At 43.2% G+C, this 8,182-nt stretch overlaps 1 protein-coding gene across 1 annotated transcript in view; it reads right to left on the minus strand.

Annotated features, from left to right (window-relative positions):
• ASAP1 (ArfGAP with SH3 domain, ankyrin repeat and PH domain 1) overlaps positions 1 to 7,007 on the minus strand; it is a 411,321-nt gene extending 404,314 nt beyond the window's left edge. The window contains exon 1 of the mRNA XM_073632258.1: positions 6,757 to 7,007. The gene's annotated coding sequence lies outside the window, so the exon portion shown is untranslated. The remainder of the gene's footprint in view (positions 1 to 6,756) is intronic.
• Positions 7,008 to 8,182: the final 1,175 nt, after the last annotated feature.

The raw sequence follows: 8,182 nt of genomic DNA on the forward strand, positions 1-8,182 counted from the left end.
CGTGTAACCTCTCTGTGAAGGGGAAGAGGTTTACAAAGTACTTTACTCTGCTTGTGTGAATAGACATGTATTACAGACGTCTATCTTCAATCTCCCAGGACACTTTGTAAAAGCCATCAATGCTATTTACTACCATTAGCGGCCTTTCATTTCACAAGTGGACGCGGGTCTACTGTGTCAGCAGCAAAGAGGAAGCAAAACTCATTGATAAGAGATAATTTCTCCAGCACAATAATAAAGAGCATCTTCAGATAACAAATATAAACACTGATCTGTCCATAGCATCCAAAATGTCCATTCAGTATCCATTTATACTGCTAACACCAGTCTCAGCCGCCTTTTTATGGTACATTGGGCGGGACTGTAACCTCTTGTCACATGACCTTGTGGTGCAGAACCTCCTTCATTGAGGACAGCAAAGGATGCTGGTTGGGAGATGATTGCTAGGATTAAAACTAGAGTCTCTCTGAAGGTAACAGCGCAATGTTCATTTTTGGCTGGAGTGAACTGTTACAAGGACAATATGTTGGTGGCTATTGCTGACCCCTCCTTCTGAAAATGCCTGGCTGTCCTCCTAACCTCCTGACATCAATCCTTTCAGAGATCAGAAATAAACTTTGAGCATTTGAAATCAGAACCCCTCATCTGCATACTGAAGTCGGGGGATCGACATGACCAGCAACTAGAGAGTTCGGCAATGACAGCTCACAAGTCACTATTGTAATTTAGATATATGATAAGGAGTCCAAAGGAAGAAGAAAGAATAATCCTGTTGTAGCAGCAGGAGTGATGCAGTAATAGAGCTGGGGGTAATGGTGGGAAGATCTCCTGTCTGTATGGTATGGTAGAATACAGAATAAAAAAGAGGCGGGTGGAAACGTATATACTCCACTTATAGGTGAAATATCAATTTTGGGTGAAGTGTCCCTTTAAAAATTTACAGTAGTATATACTACTCAAAAGGCATTGCATATGGCTAGTACCATCTTTCCCCAAAAATAAGCATGGGTCTTATATTAATTTTGGCAACAAAAGACACAGTAGGGCTTATTTTCAGGGTAGGTCTTATCATGTAACGTGTATTTGTCAGTCCCTGCTCCCCCTGTCTTCTCTCCCCCTCTCCCTCCCTGCCAGTCAGCTCAGGAGTCATTAGCATTTAGCACTATGAGTTATAGTGGTTGTATTGTATTATTGTGCCAAAATACGGTAACTTTGTTACAGCACCGTTGGGCGCTTGAGCTCTCTTCCCCGCTCCAAGCACTGCAGAGGGAGGGGCCGAGATCCCCTGCTGACAACTGGGAGAAGACGAGGAAAGCAGCGGGAGGTCAGCTGAGCACTGAGCGGCGCTGTAACGAAGGTATTTGGCACAATAATATTACCGAAACACACACATTGTACATTATATAATACTATAATAGAGTGGATTATAGGATTTTACAAGCACTTTAAACTAGGACTTATTTTCAGGGTAGGGCTTATATTGCAAGCCTCTTGGAAAATTACAGTAGGTCTTATTTTTGGGGTAGGTCTTATTTTCGGGGAAACACGGTAGAACTATTATCATCAACATGGTCTGTATTAAAATACAGAGATGCATTCAAGGACATTCATAGAATCTCTACATACCTTTCATTTTACTTAATCCCCTATATATATATATAAGAGAAAGAGAGCTGCCATTGCTGACTTGGTTTTTAGAGGTGCTGCTTCCACGGCTGTCATCCTTATCCCTCACTATGTAATAAATCACTTACTGGGAGCAGGCAGCACGCACATGCTGGGAGCTCAGTGTCTAATACTATAAGTACATCTCCAGAACTACATCTCCCAAGTGCCTTTTCCCTTCACCAAGATATCTTGCTCTCTAGCTCCCTTGTTACCTCCTTCCACGCTCTCCTCCAGGACTTTTCCAGAACTTCTCCCATCCTTTTGGAACTCTCTACCCCAGTATGTCCGGTCAGCTTTTACCCTGTCCACCTTTAGGCCATCCTTGAAAACGCACTTATTCAGGTAAGCCTACCTCACCTCCACCTAAAACCTGGTACACACTATTTTCTTCTTCCTTCAACCCCATGGGTTGAAGGAAAAATAAAACTGTCAGCTCTGGTCAGAGCTGCTGTACTAACCATGCAAGGTTAGTTCAGCGATCTCCCCCACTGAGCTCTTGTGTTCTGACCCCCCCCTTACTACAACCCTCCCCCGCCAGAACACTCCGATCAGCTCTCTGCCATTGGCTGGGAATGCTGATTGGGAGTTGGTCGGATGCTGGTTTTCCAGCATTCATGTCCTGGGCTATGGTTGTAGGGGTCTGCCGGCAGAGAGCTTATCGGAATCTGGAAGCCCCCTTTAAGAAGGGGCCCCCAGATCCCGCCTCCCCCTTTATGTGAATGAGTATGGGGTTGACAATTCCTTTATTTAAAAAAAAACAAAAAAGGACCCAAAATGCACTGGTGCCACCAGGTGACGTGGCAAGGTGGTCCGCCCTTACCTATATAAGAACTGTCAAATGGCAAGCCAGCCATTCGGCAGTTTGCCTCCATGGCAGATGGAGCGTTTTTTTTTTTTTTTAGTTTTCGGTTCCGGCGGTGCAGCGGTGTCATGATTGACGATGGATCTACATCGAGGGACATTGTTTTTTTTTTTTTTTTAAATAAAGGAGTTGTCAAAAAACCTATCTACTGCTTTTATTTATTTTGACTCTTTTTTTGGTGAATGGGTAGGGGTACAATGTACCCCATACTTATTCACATGGGGTGGACTGGGATCTGGGGGCCCCCTTCTTAAAGGGGGCTTCCAGATTCCGATAAGCCCCCTGCCCGCCGACCCCCATATCCACAGCCCAGGGTCGTGGGGAAGAGACCTTTGTGCAGCGTGAAGTGCATTGTAGGGTGTTCCGCGGGGCGAACACCCGCCGAACACCCTGCAAATTCGGGTGTTCCCTGAACGGGGCAAACAGCCAATGTTCAGCCCGAACTTATGCTTGGGCTGAACCGTAAAAATATATATACTCCTTACAGAAAAGCTTTGACTTAAATATATTCCTCAATAGCCACAAAGCATATAAACCCATACAGGCTCATAGAAGTCAATAGCAATGCAGGTCACATGCGTTTTGCTTAATTGGCAACGGGAAATAATAAACTTTGGTCAGTGGGTGTTAACCCTATTCACCCCAAATTCCAAATGAAAAAAGAACTGTGTGTCAACGTGCATCAAAAACACATCAATGCACAAAGGAAACGTACGTTGACACCCTGCATAAAGCTTTCACTACATAATGCTACAAAAAATGTACTTTTATACACACGCCGAGATCTAAATGGGCTCTAATATTTAGGAAACCCTCCTGAGAAATGTCATGCAGCCATCCCTGGAGCATGTAGGCACCAAGGGGTTGATTTACCAAAACTGGAGAGTGCAAAATCTGGTGCAGCTGTGCATAGAAACCAATCGGCTTCCACGTTTTATTGTCAAAGCTTAAAGTGTTACTAAACCCACAACAGTAAAATCAGTCTGTATATGCAGTAAGGCATGCTTGTTATACTTACTGTGGAACCTAAGGGGTTAATCCTCTGCATTGTGTAAAAAGGCTGTTTGATCCTGTCCTCTCTGATTTTAACCTTCTTCCACTGTCCCAATCCAACTCCTTATAGTACAGAGCCTTGGAGGCACTCTGCACATGCTCAGTTTGGTGTGTATTGCTAGAGAGTTTTTTTTTATTTTCTTGGAGGGTACATGTGATCAGCACAGGGCCAATCAGCACTGTCCAGACAGTGAGTCAGCGGTCCTGCAGCCTCATAGGACAATCAGAGTAGAATGAAAACTGCTCCTACAAGCTTTAACCAGACACCGATAGAAGTCACAAGACTGCTATATACTGCTGATGAGAAAATGTATTTAGCAGTTTATATTTACTAAAATGATTGCATTTCCATGTTCCGTGTACTGTGGGGGGGGGGGGGGGGGGGGACCAGATATAGTAAATGCAGGGTCCTGGGTTTAGCAAGCTGAAGTTAGAAGCTGATTGGCTACAGTGCACAGCTGAAACAGATTTCCCACTCTGCAGGTTTAGTAAATCAACTCTAAAGTGGTTGCAAAAAGGCTGCAGGAGATCAGCAGCACTGAAATGCAAATGACGAATGAAAAGAGGTGAAACCAGATATTTTAAACCAAAAATAATGTTCACATTAAACTTTTATTTAAAGAATAGCATTTTTTATGATGCGCATTGCTCTGGCAGTAAACAAAATACCATTGTTAGGGTTTACTTTAACCACTTCCGCCCCGGGATTTGCCCCCTTAATGACCAGGCTATTTTTTGCGATACGGCACTGTGTTGCTTTAACTGACCATTGCGCGGTCGTGCGACGTTGTACCCAAACAAAATTGACGTCCTTTTTTTCCCCACAAATAGATCTTTCTTTTGGTGGTATTTGATCACCTCTGCAGGTTTTTATTTTTTGCGCTATAAACAAAAAAAGAGTGACAATTTTGAAAAAAAAAATATATTTTTTTTACTTTCTGCTGTAATACATATCAAAAAAAAAAAAAAAAAACAAAAAAAAAACAAATGTATTCATCAGTTTAGGCCAATATGTATTCTTCTACATATTTTTGGTTAAAAAAAACCCGCAATAGGCGTATATTGATTGGTTTGCGCAAAAGTTATCGCATCTACAAACTAGGGGGAAGATTTAGGGACTTCTATTTTTTTTAAATTGTTTTTACTGGTAATGGCGGCGATCTGCAATTTTTAGCAGGACTCACTTCCTGTTATAGAGTGACAACTGTGCTCTCGATTTGTCACCCAGTCTCATGTGCCCCTGGAGAAAAGTCTACAAGCACACTACACCGGCATAGAATCACACACATAGGTTGGACTTGATGGACTTGTGTCTTTTTTCAACCTCACCTACTACCCTGTTTCCCCGAAAATAAGACCTAGCGTGATTGTCGATGATGGCTGCAATATAAGCCCTACCCCCCAAATAAGCCCTACCCTGTTTCCCCGAAAATAAGCCCTACCCTGAAAATAAGACCTACAAGGACTTTAACTAGGGCTTATTTGGGGAATAGGGCTTATATTGCAGCCATCACCATCAATCACGCTAGGTCTTATTTGTGGGGAAACAGGGTATGTAAGTATGTAAATTGAGCAGCGTTGTCACTATAAGAAAGCCAGGCCAGAGCAACCATGTGCAGCTGATGCCCATCAGCAGCAATAAGAAAAGGGTGAAAAAAGGGGAAAATTATAATAAAATAACACATGACAATTGGTCAATTTGGTCAAAAATTTCTGAAAATTTCTATTTTTTCTATTTTCTATTTTCTAATACACATTCATTATGAACCATAATGACAACAAAATTCGAAGGATGGAAAATGTTTCTTGAAGGAACAAAATTATAACCACAAATGTGATTTCCATTCAGGAAAGATTGGACATACTGTAATAACATCTGTTTAATTCATTCAAACTGCAGGACATTTTAAGGGCTTTGGAATGGAGCTAGTTGACTCAGTACTGAAGCTGGAGCACACAGAATCTAGTGCAGGTGTGCATGGTAGCCAATAAGCTTCTAACTTCAACTTGTTCAATTAAGCTTTGGCAATAAAACCTGGAAGCTGATTGGTTTCTATGCAGAGCTGCATCAGATTTTGCACTCTCCAGTTTTAGTAAATAACCCCCAAGAAAGAATGTTCTGACAAACGACTTCCATACATACATTCAAACAAAAGTCTAATTGTATATGGCCAGATTTAGCAAACAAAATCTCACCAGTTGTGGTTTACATCTACTTAGATCATACATGTAGAAAGAGAAAGGTTCTACAGTACGTTTAATAAGCTCCTGAAAGTCAGGGACCTTCTCTGGAATTTCAAGGGACAGATCGCTAAAGTCTGAAGATGTAGAATTTACATTTACTTTGATCTTACATATAGAAGAAGGAAAGTTATATGGTATGTTTGATCAACTCCTTTGAATCGTGGACCTTCTCCGGAATTTCCAGGGACAGATCCCTAAAGCCTTAAGACGTAGAGTTTACATTTACTTCAATCATACATCTAGAAAGAGAAATGTTCTACAGTATGTTTGATTAGCTCCTGAAAATCAGGGACCTTCTGAGAATTTCCAGGGACAGATCCCTAAAGCCTTAAGACGTAGAGTTTACATCTACTCCAATCATACATCTAGAACGAGAAAGGTTCCACAGTATGTTTGATCAGCTCCTGAAAATCAGGGACCTTCTCCGGAATTTCCAGGGACAGATCCCTAAAGCCTGAAAACGTAGAGTTTACATCTACTCCAATCATACATCTAGAACGAGAAAGGTTCCACAGTATGTTTGATCAGCTCCTGAAAATCAGGGACCTTCTCCGGAATTTCCAGGGACAGATCCCTAAAGCCTGAAAACGTAGAGTTTACATCTGCTTTGATCTTGCATATAGAAAGAAGAAGGTTTTACGGTATGTTTGATTAACTCCTTTAAATCAGAGACCTCTGGAATTTCCAGGGACAGATCCCTAAAGCCTGAAGACGTAGAGTTTACATCTACTTTGATCTTACATATAGAAAGTAGAAGGTTCTTTTATGTTTGATCAGCTCCTTTAAATCAGGGACCTTCTCTGGAATTCCCTGGGACGGTCGGCCCCTTCGGATGCTCTTCCTCATTACTATGGAGCTTTAGCCGTGGTCCAAACTGAGATTCAAAGTTAGACAATGCATTGCAAACCACGCCTAGCCTGAGAACTTACCACGATGTGCTCAGCTCCAATTCCCATTCCAAGATTCCGTCCCGGATTAAAAGCCATTATTCCATGTTACACGGGGAAATCGGCACAAAGGCGCAGGATGGCTCGGCTAACTTGGCAAAGAAGGAAAAGAATAATCACATGGATCCCAGCTTGAGTGTATCCAGACAATGGCTAGGCTAGAGAGGGTTGAATTGCATCCATTGAGCCTCTTCTCCAGTTGGAAGCAGACAGGAAGGAAAATCTCCTAGCATGTGAGAGAGAGAGAGAGAGAGGGAGAGAGAGGAGGAAAGAGAAAAAAAAAAAGGATCCTGCCTTTTGGAGAGCCCTGGGGTTGAGAGCAGGGATTTCAGGAAATCTGACAGTTGAACAGGAAATGTGCTCTGCTGTGCACACATTCCACAATGTGCAGAGATACGGGGTCTGGGGAATTGCAGCTTCTCTTTACACTAACATGTCCTTCTGCTGGCCTGTAAAAGCATTCAGCCTTTCCCATATCATTACTGAAAATACAATACCGTCCTGAGCTGATGGCTGTAAAGAAATGAGGGGGAGATGAATAATCGGGTCATTACGATAGCCATAACACATCTTTTAAAAAGTCCACCCAAAAAGGATAATTTACTTATAGGTGGAGCCTGGTTGGCTGAGTAAGCCCCTGGCGTTATATATGTCTTAGATCACCTGTGTCAAACACAAGACCCGTGGGCCGAATCTGGCCCTCCAGACCATTTCACATGGTCCTCGCACCCAGGGCATAGTTGCCAACATTGAAAAAAAAATATGTGGGACACTTTTTTTTGCTGTAGGCGGAGCCAATCAATAATTAGGAGGCGGGGCATTCGTTTGTAGGCGTGACCTAGTAAAAAATAATAGTTGCGGCGCGCGAAGCGCGCCGCGGCGAAAAATGGGCGTGGCTTACGCGGAAAGTGGGCGTGGCTTACGCGGAAAGTGGGCGTGGCTCAAGAGGGTATGGTTAGAGTCTGAGATGAATGGGGGAGGGAAAGGGGGAGAGGGGAATGACGGGACAGCAGCCCCAGGTCCTACACAACAATAGAAATATGTGTATTCTAGAAAGTTTAACAATCAGCAGATAAAGATACTCCAAACACCTGGTGTTAACGCTTCAATCATCCCGGCACCATGGTTGTTATGGTGTCAGGATGATTGAAGCGCATTATTTCTATTATTACATTGTAATATAAAATTAAATCATTCAACTCACCATAATGCAGAATCAGTGGGATCCCTGAGCGTGTCACTAGCCACGTCGCCTGCCACCAGCAGAGTCTGTCCTTGCATCAGGTGCCCCCGCCAGAGTCTGTCCTTGCATCAGGTGCCCCCGCCAGAGTCTGTCCTTGCATCAGGTGCCCCCGCCAGTGCAGCCCCCCCTCAGTTAGTGCAGCCCCCCCTCAGTGCAGCCCCCCCT

This window comes from Aquarana catesbeiana, linkage group LG05 (genome assembly GCF_042186555.1).
Source record: "Aquarana catesbeiana isolate 2022-GZ linkage group LG05, ASM4218655v1, whole genome shotgun sequence".
Lineage (NCBI taxonomy): Eukaryota > Metazoa > Chordata > Amphibia > Anura > Ranidae > Aquarana > Aquarana catesbeiana.